The sequence below is a fragment of the Apodemus sylvaticus genome, chromosome 5, assembly GCF_947179515.1.
Source record: "Apodemus sylvaticus chromosome 5, mApoSyl1.1, whole genome shotgun sequence".
Lineage (NCBI taxonomy): Eukaryota > Metazoa > Chordata > Mammalia > Rodentia > Muridae > Apodemus > Apodemus sylvaticus.
Window position 1 is genome coordinate 54,037,246 of NC_067476.1, and position 18,321 is coordinate 54,055,566.

Genomic DNA, 18,321 nt, shown 5'->3' on the forward strand with positions numbered 1-18,321 from the left:
TAGCTGTCCTAGTGCTAGGCACTAAAAATGCATTCAAAGATTTTTTTAGCTTTGATCCTTATTTTCTTTAAAATGCTTCTAAAAAATATTCAAAAAGATATGGTATCTACTCAGTTACACAGCATAAAAATACCACAGTTAATTTTCACTTTCCATAATCTTTTTTAAAGCTATCAAATAATAGTCAATAAAGTTCCTATTGATTTAGGTTTACTGCTCATTTCACCAAAAATTTACTCAAATCATTAGAATTTTTCCTCTCCAGTCCAATTGACTACATAATGTTAACCTTCACAGATATTCCTCTGTTTTTCCCCATCGTTTTTGCAGAATTCTCGTACAACTAGTTAATTACCAACATGAAGAGAGGAGAGTACAACAAACAGATCCTAGTCCTCAAATGTCTCAGACAATCCAAACCAGGAAATGAGAACCGCTCCCATGGAAGGGGATGTCCCCAGGGACCAACAAAGAACAGGATGTGAACATCCTCCCTTCCAGTCTGTTTCCTTCACTCCCTTGAGTTTAAGGAGGCAGTGGAAGGAGATGGAAATCCAGGCACATGAAGGGAGTGGGGTAAAGTAACAAGATAAAGGCAAATAGTCAAATGTGCTCTAGAATCTCACAGACCATGGATAGCTAAGGAGTCATTTGCCAGCCAAAGCCTATGGAGCCACAGAATATGGAAAGATGCAGCCATTTACAGCACCTGGCTCTGCTGGTATCTAAGAAGAACCCATCAGGAAATCTTGTTCCCAAGGAGGCAAGAAAAATTCTGGAAAAGTTATTGAGGTTAAACCTGGAGCTGAAGTAAAATGATCATAGAATCAAAACATTCAGTCCTCAATTCTCAACCTTTAAAATGCAACATCACACTTGGTTTATGATGTGTTACTATAAATTGCACAACACTGTGTCAAAGGGACACAACAAAACTACCAACACTGGACTTAGGGCATAAAATGGAAAATACTTGAATCATGTACAAACTGCTTAGTGACCTAGAGAAGTATTAAAATACACCTGCTAAAAGAAGAAGAAAACCCACATGAATAAATATTGAGGTCACAGAGCAAACATCAGTTGACTGTCCTTCTTTACTATAGTACCAATGGGTAAAATCTCTACGACATTGGATTCAGAAGAAATACAGAACCACAGCTCATAGGAGAAGCATGGAGAACAGTTTCTAGATGTTTGGGCACAACATTTGCATTGAGCAATATGTTTTATTATCATAGCTCTGTTTTATACGTTTCTCCTAAAAAGTCCTTAGACTGGAATGGTCAGTATGGGCTCTAATATGCTGATAGTAGCCACAGGTAACCACGTGTCCCTTCAGTCAGAGGTAAGGGAAATCACTCTTTTTGATAAATGGGAACCAGTTTCACAAGTTCCTGAGGAATGACAGCTTTCCTCTAATGACCAGAAATCTTCCTATAGTCCATGTTGAGGTTATTTCTGGATATTTGGACTGACTTTAGGGGTTTGGGGACTTGGAGTTTCCTTTGAACCTGACAATACAAACATATGTTGTGGGGATTTTTTTTTTTTCGAGACAGGGTTTCTCTGTATAGCCCTGGCTGTCCTGGAACTCACTCTGTAGACCAGGCTGGCCTCGAACTCAGAAATCCGCCTGCCTCTGCCTCCCAAGTTCTGGGATTACAGGTGTGCACCACCACTGCCCGGCTGTGGGGATTAATTATATTAACTTTGCTTGAATGAGACAAAATCATAATTCATTTGCATTTTTCAATACTAAGAAAATCCTACTTCTAACTATTTATTAACAATACATAAACACTGCTATTTTGTCATTCAGTCTTTAGGAATATGATGTGTAGTCACATCAGAGTATAAATTCACTATCTTGACACTCATAGTACATACATGTCTTAGGATTTCAATTACTGTGATAAGACACCATGACCAAAAGCAACTTGGGGAAGAAAGGGTTTATTTGGCTTACATCCTCTGTATCACAATCCATTTAGGGAAACAAAGGCAGGAACTCAAACTGGGAAGGAATCAGAAGGAAGCTGATACAGAGACTATGGAGTAGTGTCCTCTATTAGCTTGTTCCTAGTCGCTTGTTCAGCTACGACTGAACCAGGACCACCAGCCCACAGTGGTACCACCCTATTGGGCTTGGCCTTCCCACATCAATCACTAATTAAAAATGTAATATGCCTGCTTTTCTACAGCCTGATCTTATGGAGGCATTTTCTCAATTGCCGTTCCTCCTCTCAGATGACACTAGCCTGTGTCAAGTTGATACAACACTAGGCACCACAGTTCACAGCTCAGCCTTCTTGTTGTACTCTGAACTCTAAATCATACAAGTGATCCACTATGTGTAAGATGCCACATGGGACAGAAAAGAGAGTGGGCACAAAACTGGATAGAGCCCCGTATGTGTCTGACTCAAAAAGGGAGCTCAATAGTATCACTATAGAGCTAGAAAGGCATGTGGCATTGCAAATAAAGGATTGCATTTATGCCCATCACAACATAGAACAATCCAGTTCTATCAACCATAGGATTGACATAACACCAACCAGTTCTATACTTCACAAATGACTTCTTGCCAAATTACTGAGGAGGCATCTGCCACTTCCCATCCTGGCTACAAATAAGCAAAGTCCTCTAACATTCACAGTCCCAGTGCCCTAGGGTAAAGTTGGATTCTTCTAACATTTTTTTACAGCTTCTTCAATTTACAGAATTATTGCCAACATCACTGAGAAATACAACTTTTCCCTTTAGTTCCCAGGAAATAAGCTGGGTTTGCCCTGGAATGCCCAGATAGTAGCAATGAAATTGAGGATGCAGCTTTTGGATGGTACCAGTTGACCAACCACAAGGTGATGTGGTAAAGTCCCATAAACGTTTCTGAGTAACTAGACAGGAAGAGCTTCTTTTCTGGTTGGAAGCATTCCCTATAAACTGTCCTACAAAAATGAAGAGAGAATGTCCTCACTCAGGACATGGAACAGCAGAAGTTCCACTTCAGTATTTGCTCTGCCCCTGCTTCAAGTCTTTCCTCTGTCTGAGCTGAACTAATTTATATCCTTTCCACGGAGTGAATCATGATAGCAAGTGAGCAAGTTAATTCAGTGGGTGCTGAAGGGTCTTTATGAATTAAGAGACCGTGTAAGTCAGTCATCTTGGAGCACTATGCATATGTTGCACTTGGAATCACAAGTGAGGAAAGTCAGAGGCTTACTGCTCGAGGCTTCGTGTGCTTGTGACCCTGCCAGCAACCAGCACTCTGTGGCTCAAAGCTACTGCTGACAGAGGTGGGAATGGCCTGTGGTAAGGCTCTCAAGCCCTGAGTGTAACTCTTGGCTCCCACGGAAGTTAGTGTTATAGCTCGTAGGTACTGGGTAAGAACTCTTGGCCTGAATGTCTTGGCAGGTCCCACCAGGGTCCACAGCTTCTCGTCCTTAGCTCTTCACAAGCCCATCTTCCTCAGTGCTCCTCCTTTTCTCAGTTGCCTTAGCTCCCTACAGTTCCTGCTCTCTGGAATCCTTCAGTCAAGCTCCTGCTGCAACAGCTGCTGCGACAGCTGTCAGCACTGCTGCAATCATTCCGCCCCTCCCCTCCTTTTGCTCTTAGCACCCAAGCCTGTCTTACCAACAAGTATCACAAGCAAACAAGAAAAGACCACTCAGGAGTTCTTTCAGTGGGCCTCCTATTTGAGTACCAAACTGGTCTGAGTGAAGCTGATTCAAACTGCAAGCTCAATAGGAGATAGGAAGGCCTGGTGGGATGTAAATGATGGATGTATTTATGCCAATTACAATAAGCTTCCGGTTCCCGCCCTTTCATAACCAACCAGAAGTCCTATACTACATCAAACACTGCCTTTTTGCTTAGAAGCAGTCCACTGCTTCCCATCCTGACTAAGAGTTCACAATGTTTACCAGTGCCTCAGGGAGATTGAACCCTTCTAACCTGAACCCTTCTAACCTGCTATACAACCTCTTCATTTACAGAATTATTGCTAAAGTCAGGGACAACATTTTTGGGGGACCCTAAACTCTTATAGGAAGAGAAAGATAACACCTCAATCAATTTCTGGTTGGGCAGTAGTGGTACACACCTTTGATCCCTGCACTTGCAGAAGGATCTCTGTGAATTCCAGGCCAGCATGGTCTACAGAGCAAGTTCCAGGACAGCCATGATTACACAGAAAGACCCTGTTTCAAAAAAAAATTGATTTCTGAAGTTCAAAATTAAAAGGTCTGTCACAGAAAAGCCCTGTATCAAGTCCCAGGAATAAGAGGCATACACTCCTGAAGAAAACTGGTCTTTAAGAATTTATGTAATTATATTTATGTATTATATTATATTTTAACTTAAAAATAAATTTAATTAATATAAAACATTTTAAATAAAGATAAATATTAATTGAAAATGGTAATTGAGAGCTCCAGCAAAGACTTCCATGCTTATTAGGTGGGACAGACCTGACACAGCCTATGGCAGACGCTACAAGTATCTCAGCCTGCTGGCACATTATATTGTTATGGAAACAAGTGGACCAAATACTTGAACTCCTCAATGCACTGCCACCTTTCTTGTGGCACTGGCCATGGACTGGCAGCATCCTATCCTATCAGAGTCATACAGAAGCTATCAACCAACAGGGCAAAGTTGAACTTCAATTCTGATAAATAATAACAAACAAATAAGGGCAAGATAGTATATAGGCTCAGTGTCTCCAGGCCTGATAACCTACATTTGACCCATGGACCCCACATGATATAGAAAGAGAACTGACTTCTGAAGGTTGTCCTCTGACCACCACATATACACCATAGACTATGTGTGCAGACAGACCAACAGAAATAAAAACAAGGAGGAGAACTGGTGTTCTATTAAACTGCATCAATCTCTCTGGCATCTGGAAGAGGAACTCTAAGACTAAAAAGGCCTCTTGGGGTTCAGACCTGGAGGACACAACCTGCAGGGAGAGGCTGGATTACTTATTAGCTGTTACACTGACTATACACAAAGGAGTCTGTTCAGTTTATGTGACAGGTACCAGTTCTTTCTGTTTCCCTTTGAAGACAGTTTTTATATTTCTAGCTTACTGTTAAAGTCAATTATGTTTAAAAAATACTAATATACATTGTCGCTGCAATATTACTCATAATAACCAAAAGCAAAGGGAATCATTTTGTAAAGGAACACTTGCCTAGCATCCATGAAGCTCTGGATTCCATCCCTAGGACTAGAGGTGGAAGTGGTGGGGGCTGCAGACCGACCCAGACTGACTGAACTTGACAAAAGCACCAACAGCTAGAAATTAAGCTAAACAACTACAATTGGGAAATATTTTTACTACATAAGACTCCATCTTTCTGTTAGTCTGTTTCCTAAAATAGTTTGTCTTATAAACCAGTGCTAGTCAATCTTCCTGGCTTCAAAATCTGGATTCTAAAAAGCTGTTAGTATCTATTGATTTGAGTACCCAGTATCCAAAATGCTTGGGACATTCACAGTGCTTCAGATTCCAGGTCTGGTCACACATGGAACACTGACTGACACACAGAGTAAGGTGTCTTGGGGATGAGAAAAGTCTAAACACAAATGTCATGATGCTTCATATATACCTTACACACAAACTAAAGGTAATTTTATATGTTTGCAGCATCTGCTTTCACTACAGCCTTCACATGAGAGCAGGTATGCAAACTTTCATGTCTGGTATCACGCCAGACTCAAAAACAGTTGGATTTTGGAGCATTTTGGATATCTGCCTTTTGAGTTAGGGGTATCCAACTATGAGTAATGGTATTCATCATATAAAAAATTAAAACAGAAATTCTGATAGTATTTTTCAGTGCATTTAAAAATAATAAGTCCAAACTCAGCAAGTAAAAGCACTCGCCAAGCAAGCCTGACAACACCATGAGTCTGATCCCAGAGCTCACAGTGGAAGGAGAGAACACAATCCTAAAATATTGTCTTCTAGCTAGAGGTGCTGGAGCACGCCTGTAATCCCGGCACTTGGAGGCAGAGGCAGGTGGATCTCTGAGTTCAAAGCCACCCTGGTCTACAGAGCTAATTCCAGGACAGCCAGGGCTACACGGAGAACCCTGGCTGGAGGGCTGGGGGAAGTTGTCCTCTGACTGCTCCCATGTGCTGTGCTAAGATGTGCCCATCACTATAGACGACAATGATAAATAATAAGATCATCACATATTAATATTTTTATGAAAACGTTATTTTCAAAACAAGAACTGATCATCCTTGGAGAACAATTTGCTGCTGTTGGATAATGGAGGTAGAAAGTCCTTGACTTCTATGATGAGGCCACTGCTGAGTTCCCATGGTCCAGTGGACACGGTCATGGTCATGCCCATACTCATGCTGAAAGCCCTGAATTCAATGAGTCACAATATAAGAACAAAAACTGGCGATCGTGGGAGGAAGTCTTGCAGGTGAAGAGGAGGGAGAATAAAAGATGGAAAAATAGGGTAGAATATGTAATCAGTGCACTGTATATGGGTGACAGAGTGCCAAAGCCTAAATTCAAGTTAAAAAAGAAAAAAAATTCTAAAAAGAAAACAAATTGGTTTCACACTTAGCAAATCATTTTAGTGATGATCCTGCTTATCAGACATCTAGACATCCCTATCTATACTGATGGTTACACTGCAGCATGTCAGGTAACTGCTGGAAGATTCAACTACACGAGAAAGGCTAGATGTCTTAGAATTACCATGAAAAATGGCTCTGACTATGTAAGAATTCCAGGGTCCCTGGGTTACACTCTGAAAATGATTATTTTCAACCACCATTTCTTCAATGTATTGAGAATACAGGCTAAAATGAGGTAAAGAGACCTTCCAATGGGGACAGAGAGGATTGGAAACAATGTGTTCCTTTAGCATAGAGTAGTAGCTAATTGAAATAGAGTTATCAAGAACAAACAAGAAGTAGATTCTGATCTCCATGGGTGTCTTATAAGCTCTTGGCATCTCTCTGATTGCATCAGAGAATCTGCCCAGATCAAGAACACAAATGTGTCAGACTCCTCTCCCTAGAGCATAACCGGGACAAGAACCAGACAACATGTGACTGGTGAACAGCTTTTTAACACAACCCTGGCATAGTGCAGCTGGCAAGCATGAGGGAAATAAGAGACAGCCTACAGAATAGAAGAAACATTTACAAACTATATGCCTGGCAAAGAGTTAGCATGCAGAAGCTAAGCACGGCAGCTCAGGCCTATAACCCCAACACTCTGGGAGGCGAAGGCAAGACGATCAGGATGTCAGGACTAGCCTAGACCACATGGTTAGAGTCTGTCTCCCAAAACAAGGCAAATTCAACATATTTAGAATATGTAAGGAGCTCCAAAAACTCAACAGCAAAAATCCACCACTCAATTCTGAAAATAAGTGATATTAAATAAGTGATAGTCTTAAACAGGTATTTCTCAGAAGAAATATAAATGGCCACTATAAAGCACTCAACATCATTAACCTTGAGGGAATCAAATAAATTATTTTAAATTTGTAAACAAATCTGTACAGATTTTACTATTTAGAAGATCATGAAAACATGGAAGTTGATCAGGCAAACTGTCCTCTAACAAGCCCACAGGGGCCTGGCAAAGGCTCCTGTAATGTGAACACGAGCTCCCACCGTGAGGTTCAGAAGAGCATTCAGCTCTGTAATGCACATACACAGAGTCAAGTGCTGCCTTCTGTAACCCTCTACTTCCTGTTGCAAGATAGTACATGGCAAGCTTTGTTATAGAAAAAAACAAAGATTCTTAAATTTCCCTCGATTTTGACTAGCTCCTAGAACTGTAAATTAAAAAAAAAAAAATCACATGGATTTTTTAAACCTAAAGGTAAACATTTTTATAGAACTTAGCATTACTTTTTTTTTTTGCTACATGGAATCTCCCATGTTCTCTTTTTTTGTACAATCAAACATTTTAGGATACCCATTTTCTCCTTAAGTAGTAAAATATTTCAAGATATTACCTGTGCTTAAAGGCAGAATTAAAATCCACAGTAAAACAGCTAGGATAATTCTTTTGATATTTTTGTAATAATAACTTAATTAGGACCCTTTAGGAGATATTTTTCAAGTGTTCATTTAGTGGTTGGCAGGACTCAATCTATTTATAAATATCCTAATGTCCTGATTCTTTGAGATTAAAACAGTATATGATTGAATCTTTATACTTTTTCCAATTAGATCCTGTTTGTATCTAGTATATTGTAATTAATATATCTTTTAACATTGACAGATATTGTTAGAAGATGGCTGAATGTGGAAGAAAATTTGCTTCAACTATCTAATCCTTTTGTCAAATCCAACTCTGTGTAACAGTACATGTTGTCTTATTCTTTGGTTTAAGAGGTTAAGCTTGCTAAACTTTCCATTTGAAAGGCTATGTGGTCCACTGCAGAACAGACTAGAATGCTGAATTTATATTGTTCCTTTTAAAAGGTTCAAGCCAAACAACTTTTAATCCATACAATAGATACTTTAAAAAAACAACATTCAATTTTAAATAAAGTTTACACTAACGATTCATGAACACTTTATACATATTTATTCAGGTTGCCTTCTGTAATAATATTTATAGCTGGAGATGCAGCTCTGATGGTAGAATCTGGTTTACACAGGGCCTGGGTTCTGCCCCCCAGCACCACATAAACTATAATGCCAGCACTCGTGAGGCACATCCAGGAGGGTTAAAAGTTCAAGGTCTATCTCAGATACACAGAGAATTTAAGACTGGCCTGGGATACAGAAGACCCTATCTCAGTTTTAAAGTAAATCCAGCAAAGAAAAACACTGACACAAAAAAAGCATTTCTTCCCTGCACTGTTTTTATCTAAAATGGCAAGGCACTAATGATGAGCCCCACCCACTGTCACTCTGCTCTATATAGTATCTGGATAATGATGAGCCCCGCCCACTCCCTGTTCTATACAGTATCTGGATAATGATGATGAGCCCTGCTCACTGTCACTCTGCCCTACACAGCATCTGGATGATGATTAGTCCCACCCACTATCACTCTGTTCTATATAGTATCTGGATGATGATGATGAGCCCCGCCCACTGTCACTCTGCTCTATACAGCATCTGGATGATGATTAGTCCCACCCACTATCACTCTGTTCTATACAGTATCTGGATGATGATGAGCCCCGCCCCCTGTCACTCCTTTGCTCTAAACAGTATCTGGACATGGCAAAAATAATGACACAGCCACAAAACTCTGTTGCAATAAAGAGAGCATTTAGAACAAGAGCATTTGAACAATAAATGCCAAATGCATTACTGTTAGTGCTTGAGAGAGTCATAGGAAAATAAACCTTTACAAGCAGTTTCCTGGAAATCAATTCACATTGAATGAAATGATTTTGATAGTATATACAATTTAAAACTAGCAAGAATGCATTTAAATTTGAGCTTTGCTAAATTTCTAGATACTAAACATCTTGACTGTACATTTTTCCTAGAAATTGATTCAAATTGTGGGAAAAAGACATTTCAACTAAAATAATTAAAATTCAGCCTGCAAAGTCATGGCCAAATCTGGTCAGTTAATTCATCTTCAGAAGTAGTAAAACCAATTAAGCCAACAATTGACAAATGGGATTTCCTAAATCCCACTAAAAATCTTCTAAACCAAGCAGGTCATGGCGGCACACACCCTTGATCCCAGCACCCAAGAGGCAGAGATAGGTGGATCTCTGTGAGTTTGAGGCCAACTGGTCTACAGAGTTAGTTCCAGAATATCCAGGGTTCCACAGAGAAACCCTGTTTCATAAGACAAGACAAGACAAAACAAACAAACAAAAAATAAAACAAATAAGAACTTCTAAACAACAAAAGAAACAATCAACCAAGTAGAGAGGAAGCCCACAAATGGGAGAGAATCTTTGCCTATATATCGAACAGAAGATGAATATCCAGAACATATAAAGAAACTCAAAATCCAAGAAAACAATCTAAGTAGATGATATGTCTGCTCATCTAGGACTTGAACAGAGAGTATTCTCAAAAGAAGTAAAAAAAAACAAGCAAACAAACAAACAAACAAACAAACAAAACCAAAAACCTAAGAAATACTTCAAAAATGTTCATTGTTTCAAGTCACTAAGGAAATGCAAATTAAATAACTTTAAGATTTCATCTTACCCAGTCAGAATGGCAAAGATCAACAAATAAGGAGCAACAAATGCTGGAGGAGATGAGGGGAAGGGGAGCTTCATTCACTGCTGGAGCACTGCAACTGGTCCAGCCATGACAGCAATCAGCCTGCGGAATCCTCAGGCAGCTAAGAGTGACTCTGCCACAGGACCCGGCTGTTCCACCCTGGCACACGCCCGGGGGCGCAGCATCTACTCCATTCCTTCAGCCCTGTTCCCAACAGCCTGGAAGTGGGAACAACCTAACTGTCCTTCAACTGAATTGATAATGGAGCATGGTACAAAGGGCTGGAGAAGTAGTTAAGAGCATTGCTGCTTAGCCAGGTGGTGGTGGGGTCCCAGCACTTAGAAAGAAGGGGCAAGTGGATCTCGAAGTTCAAGACCAGCCAGGTCTACAGAGCAAGTTCCAGGACAATCAGGGCTCTACAAAGAAGCCCTGTCTGCGGGCATGGGGGTTGGGGGGAAGCACTGGCTGTTCTCCCAAAGAACCAGGGTTTAATTCCCAGGATCCACATGGCAGCTCACAACTATCTGTAACTCCAGTCCCAGGGGAACATCCTCCTTTCTGCCTTCTGCTGCCAAGAGGCATACTTATGATACAGATACATATATGTAGGAGAAGTACTCATATACATATATATATATATATATATATATATATATATATATATATTTTTTTTTTTTTTTTTTTTTGGTTTTTTTGAGACTGGGTTTCTCTGTGTAGCCCTGGCTGTCCTGGAACTCACTCTGTAGACCAGGCTGGCCTCAAACTCAGAAATCCGCCTGCCTCTGCTTCCCAAGTGCTGGGATTACAGGCGTGCGCCACCACGCCTGGCTCATAATTTTAAAAAATTAAAGAGTGGTACTTACATATGTACTATAAAATACTAATCAGCTATATAAAAAATGAACTTTTCAGGTAAAAGGGTGGGTCCAGAAAAAAATTATATTGAGTGAAGTAATCCACACCTGACAAATGAACTGCATATTCTTGCACATCTGAGATTCTCAGCTTCAAATCTTCAGAAGTGAGCCTATCCTGGAGTAATGACAGAAACCCAGAAAGTACTTGACCATTGCTGGAGAAGGTGGTTGGAAAGCAACAGCAAGAACAGGGTACAAGTAATCATGTGGGAGTGAGAAAATGGGGGGCGCTAAACAAACAAACAAAAAATAAGACAAATAAAAACTTCCAAACAACTAGGGAGGGCTGGCTAAATAGGGACAAGAGGAAAGAGGATAAAATAACAGTAAGGATGCCTGAAAAACTCATAAGGACTCATACTATTAACTTTTCCCTAAAAAAATACAATATGTCTATATATAAATAAATATGCATACATAATTTTGATGAACTTTTCTCATCAATGATTCCTCCAAAAGCCAAAGAACACCTAATAAAATCCCAACAGCACTATGAGACCCTCTTCTGAATGGTCAGTCAGGGTTGTTCAAGAGACTCCTAAAACTTACAGGTCACTGCTATTGCCCTTGGCTGCCTCCCAGGGGTGAAGGGTACCATCATATTTCTGAAGACACTATACACTTCAGATACAGGACCCAGAAGCCTCTTAGATGGAGCTGACTTGAAAGTCTCCTCCCTGCGGAAGAGCTTTATGGTACCAGAAGGCCCCATGCAAACATCCAAAGGAAGAAAGAAACTAACAGTCCTACCCAGCTATGACACTTAATAACTACAACAAAGACCAGCATGGTGTGACAACCCACATGCACAGTAGTGGCATGCAAACCCAATTTCTATTTGGACTTAAGACTCACTAAAAAGAGAGAAGTCACACTTTGTACTGGAAACCTAGCCAACTATCTAGAGCTAGTGAAGTCATGGATCTTGGAGGAGAACCTACAACCACCACTTCACTAAAACCAGCACAATCCCTAACTACACTCTAAACATTTGTCCTCATCCTCACAGGCAAGTGTAGTCTTCACCTCGCATCAAGGAAACTCCTATTTACAACAGATGGAGATAATTACAGAAAACTACAACCAATCCAAAATTAGAATTATGGACCCCAGTTCCAACAGACCCATCTACAAAACAACTCTGTACCTAAGGCTCAGAGAACATTGCATAAGAAGGGACAGAAAGACTATACAAGAGTTTGCCATGAGACTGAGTCTTCCAGTGAGGTCAAGAACTATACCTATGAAGTCTCACTGCCATGACAGCCTAATCATGAGCTGAACAAGGACAAAATCAAGAGACATGCTAACTTGGATGGCAGGGGGCAGGGAATGAGACTGGATAGTGGAGGTGGGACACAGATGACAGGACAAGACAGGAGGACAGGGACTGGATGGAGACTCACAAGGCCTCAACTCTTCATAATGAAGGACAGGCAATGAAGAAATGCTGAGAGTGAAAGAAATAGTCTTCCCCAGAGAAGAGCACACAAATTGGTGAACTGGTTATCCAATAACAAATGGTCAGCCCTGAAAACATACATTCAAGTAACATACAGATTAAGGAGGTTATATATTTACATATACACATATGCAAATAACAACAATTAATGAAAAAATGCTGTGAGTTTGAAAGGGGGCAAGGAGGATACATGGGAGGGTTTGGAGAAAGGAAAGAAGAATTCATATCAAAAATTAAAAAAAAAAATAAGTAACCAAATCATTTAAAATTGTTCCAAGGAGCTCCAGTGGCACTATCAGCTAGCGTGTGGTACTTATTAAATTGTTCCAACTTGAAAATTGATTCCATGGTCCAACTTCAACAGAAATAAACTATATATTAACCCCCAAAGTGATTATTTTTAATTCTTCAGAAAAGAGTTCCCACAAGTGTTGCTATGTTAGATAGAAGGGGTGGGGTGATCTGAGATAGCATGATACCATGCTCACAGATACCTGTCAAAACCTGCAGAAACACAGGTATTTTATACACTGCTCAGCTCCTCACCAGCAGCCACAGCCCAGCCCAACAAAGCCTCCCCCTAAGTGTGATGAAAGCCAACCTGGAAACTTTGCTTTTTTGGGGGTGGGAGGGGGTTGGTTTTTTAGATTTGGTTTTTTCAAGACAGGGTGTCTCTTGTCCTGGAACTCACTCGGTAGACCAGGCTGGCCTCGAACTCAGAAATCCGCCTGCCTCTGCCTCCCAGAGTGCTGGGATTACAGGCGTGCGCCACCACCGCCAGGCGAAACTTTGCTTTTTACAATCACAGCTTGGCCTTAGATTCAAGACCTAAGCAAATCTTCATCTCGCCAACTTGGCAAAGCCAGCCAACAGACAAACGAACAAAAGTCTTGTGTTCATGCAAGCTTTCCATTGCACTCTTAGAAGAAGCTGTAACATACAGCTCAACTCAATGAAAAGGAAAGGGGCTCAATTTTTTCTAGAAACAACTCATATCTCTCAAACTTTCTCCCTAAAATATTTGCTGATTTCTGATGTTTGTCCTAGCATGCTGACACTTTTACAAAAAGTCCTCAGACTTGCTTGCCCAGAGTCTCCAAAGAACATTTCAAGAAGAGACTCAACTCCTGCCAAGGCTCTCTAGTATCTCAATATTCCCAACAGGCTGTCAAATGGACTCTATTGAGTAAGCAAAGCATTCTACCTTTAATAATATGAAATGCTTCTGAACTTCTCTACCCCAGAAAGCACATATGCAAAACTCATCCATCAATAGTAATAGTATAACCTCTACTCTGCTTTTCACATGTCTAAAATTAAAATGCAGTAAATTAATGTTTTATTAATGTATTACAATTCAACTTTTAAAGTATAGCATATTTTATATATTACCACAATAAAAATCATCTGATGAATACGTTTTCCAAACACAGTAGACTTTTTACTGTCTATAGCACTAGAAATCCTAGGTATTAGAAATGTAGCCCAATGAACACGACTTTCAGCATTTCTATTGCCTTAGTTTCTGTGCTAAAACACAGAACCAAAGCAAAAGCAACTTGGGGAAGACAGGTTTTACTTGGTTTATAGATCATGATCTATCACTAAAGGAAGGCAGGACAGGAGTTTAAAGCAGGAGCTGAAGTAGACCATGAAGGATCGTCACTCACTGCTTACTTCTCTAGGCTTGCAGCCAGTCACCTTACACAGCCCAGTCTCACACTCCCGGGGATGTTACTGCACACAGTGGGCTGGGCTCTCTTCCATCAATTAGAAATCAAGAGAATGCCCCACAGACATGCCCACGGGCCAATCTGACTTCAACCGAGAGTCCTTCTTTTTGTCTAGGTTCATATCAAGTAGACAAAAACTGTGATTTTTTTTTTTTTTATAAATACAAAGGGTTTTTTTTTCCTAGAAAATAACCAACTAAAACTAACTATACATTTGCTGATGGTCCTCCTAATCAGCTATCTAAAGATTCTAATTCAGTTTGTCTCAACCCTCACCTCTTTCATCAAACAGAGTATTCATATTGTTTCTTCAGACTTTTGGACAAATAATTCCTAGCCCATACTTCTATACTTCAACATAGTTCTGCAGCAATGGCCCTCCTAGAGCCCTGCCCTTGAAGAAAAGAATCTACCATCACACTAGGGAGCCAAGGGTAAAACAATACACTGTCCATTCCACGTCAATGGATCCTTCAAACAACTTTTTCCAAAGTCTTCCTTACACCACTGTTTGCAAGTATCCTAAGAGGCCAGGTGCTCAGACTGTCATGTGAGAGTGTACTAACCTCACCTGAGAGTCTATGGGGAAAGAGAGGAAAGGATCCTGATACTAAACAGCACCATGGGTCACCAAGGTGAGGGAAGAGTATAGCACTCCTTACCTTATAATAATTCCTACATACATTGTATTTCAGTTAGACTTCTCAGGGAAAGCAATGAGGTCACCAGCAGGGTAAAGTAGACACTGAAAACTACAGAGAAGTTTGCTTTAAATTACAAGTTGCAGAGTCCAATATGGAACAAAGTAAAGAAGAAACCAAAGTCAGATTTGTCAACCACAAATGACCAGAGTTGGATAATTCTAAGTAAATGCTAGACATACCAAAGTATAATAAAATACTCAAACATTTTAATTAGCTATACTTTCCTCACATGATAGTACAGGATATCAACATGTAAAATGTCTCTGGAAAAGAGAGTTTATGTTCCAAATTGGTAGGTGCTTGTTTTTCTTTCTTTGAAGAGAACCAGAGCATCACAGATCTGGAGTATGGTGTCCCATAAAGGCTGACAGATGCATCCCTCTAACAGCACCTCTAACAATCACGTAATGAACCAGCCTGTCTTAAGGAGTCCCTCAAGTATCAACAGATGAGGAACTGGAGGTGTAGTCACAACAAAGAATCTATGTTTCTCAATTATAAAATCCCAATGTTCTGAAAAGTAAAAGCATTTTTAGACAACTCATTTGGCAGCCAGCACTTGTCTGACTTGAACCCACAAGTATTTTCATAATGCTTTGATACTGATTGGTGGCAAAAGTCTCACATCAATGAATCTAAGAAACGTCTTGATTTTCCCCATTAAATGTGACTGTTCATCAGTTTCATTTATATGTGATTATTAATGTGCAACTAAAGACTAATGCTTTAGATGTTGCTGGGGGTACAATATGTACACACACACACACACACACACACACACACACACTTTCTAAACTCTCAAACACCCTGAATTCTAACACACTGGCCTCTAGTGTTTTGGATTATAAACATGTTGCAATTTTTACTTGTCATTTTGCTGAATTTTCTCCAATGGTTTCCTGGATCACTGGGAATAAAAACTAACTCTCTGTAACTGTAAACAAAGACTGCTAATTTTTTGTTTGTTTGTTTGTTTGGTTTTTTGAGACAGGGTTTCTCTGTATAGCCCTGGCTGTCCTGGAACTCACTCTGTAGACCAGGCTGGCCTCGAACTCAGAAATCCACCTGCCTCTGTCTCCCAAGTACTGGGATTACAGGCGTGAGCCACCACCGCCCGGCAAGACTGCTATTTTTAAAGGGCTATGGTATAAGAAAGACATTACTTGGTAACTTGTTAGAAATGTAGAATCCAGCCACTCTGGAAATCAGTCTGGCAGTTCCTCAGAAAACTGGACATGTACTACCGGAAGACCCCACTATACCACTCCTGGGCATATACCCAGAGGATTACCCAGCATGCAATAAGGATACATGCTCTACTATGTTCGTAGCAGCCCTATCTATTTATAACAGCCAGAAGCTAGAAAGAACCCAGATGTCCCTCAATGGAGGAATGGATACAGAAAATGTGCTATATATACACAATGGAGTACTATTCAGCCATTAAAGACAATGAATTCATGAAATTCTTAGACAAATGGATGGAACTGGAGAATATCATCCTAAGCGAGGTAACCCAATCAAAAAAGAACACTCATGGTATGCACTCACTGATAAGTGCATATTAGCCTAGAAGCTTGGAATACCCAAGACATAATTCACATATCAAATGATGTCCAAGAAGGAAGGAAGGAGAGGCCCCTGGTCCTGGAAAGGCTCAGTGCAGCAGTGTAGGAGAGTTCCAGGACAGGGAAGTGGGAAGGGGTGGATTGGGGAACGGGGGAGGGAAGAGGGCTTATGGGACTTTCAGGGACGGGGGATCCAGGAAAGGGGAAATCATTTAAAATGTAAATAAAGAATATATCAAATAAAAAAAAAAAGAAATGTAGAATCCCAAGACTGTACCCCATCTGAGTCAAAATTTGTATTTTCATGAGAGCAAGTAACGTACATGCACAGAGTTTTCAGAAGTATAACCTGCAAGACCTGGGAAGGTCTGCTGCTCTCAGCCCAACAGTCCATTGACTTCTCTCACGCTTATCCACTTTTCTGCAGCCTCTCTTTTTTACTGTGCATCAGACACAGAGGAGTCGCACTCACCCAGCAGCCCCTTCCCTCTGCATTTCCCCATGCTATCTCTGTGGTTCTCATCACCTCCTCAGCTCTGTACTCAGTGAGGACTTCCTGTTTTCTTACCTGAAAAGTCAAAATGCCATGACATTCCTATTCTCCTTCAAACACTGGTGGTGCAAAAGCAATGGAAGGTAAAACTGCTGGCATCCCAACCCAAATTAAAGCAGTAATAATGTGCTATGGTTGCATCATTACTCAATACTACATACTCGTATCAGAGAAGAAAAAATACATTGCACCTAAGAATGTCCTAGTGCAGTATTGGTTTTATTAAATCTCAACCCTAAAGGCACAGCTTTTTAATATTCTATGTGGCAAAATGGGAAACACATAAGGTGCATCTATCTACTTGGATATTAAGTATGATGAATAAAGTAATAAATATAATAATCTTGAATAAAAGCACCTATGAGACCATCAGAGTTGAGAGTTAGTGGCTGCAAATTTCATAACACCATTTCACTTGAAGGAACGACAAACTATGACTAATCAAATGTGGGTATTTGATAGATATTTCCTTAAAAATGAACAAAGTAAGCTTGTCATCTCAATAAAACTGACAGTATTTATTACTAGTAATAAAACTCAAGCTTTCAAGTGAAAATTAGAATTTGAGGGAACTTTACCAACCACCACAAGCTTAACAGATTGTTAATATTTAAAGACTTCCAACAAGATAGATAGTTATAATTAAAGAATGTGATTTTTAAATATACTATAGAATGAAATGTGTTAATATGAGAAGATCTGTATAATTCCAGTCGCTAATCTTTTTGAAAAAACCAAGCATACAACAATATAGCATCATATATGGGTAAATAAACACTAATTTTGATGTTAACAGTAGAAAATATTCACTGATACTGTTTGGGAGTCTACAATCATTTTATGGAAGTACTACTTGCTAGAGGCTGGGGAGATTCAATTGGTAAAGTGCTTGCCACATAAGCGTGAGGACTTCAGTTTGATCCAAGCACCCCATAAAAAGTCTGGTAAGGCTGCGCATGTCTGCAATCCCAGTGTTGAGGAGGCAGAGACAGAAGATCAATATAGTCAGATCAGTGAGTTCCAGTGAGAGACTCTGGCTCAAAAAATAAAGTGACAAAGATTGAGGAAGCCACCTGTACTGCCTGGTTTGTGTCAACTTGACACAGGCTAGAGTTATCACAGAGAAAAGAGCTTCATTTGAGGAAGTGCCTCCATGAGATCCAGCTGTAAGGCATTTT

General features: G+C 40.1%; 1 protein-coding gene across 1 annotated transcript in view; it reads right to left on the minus strand.

Moving 5' to 3' along the window:
- Nucleotides 1–18,321, minus strand: part of Chn1 (chimerin 1) — a 153,203-nt gene that overhangs the window by 106,380 nt on the left and 28,502 nt on the right. The window lies entirely within an intron of this gene.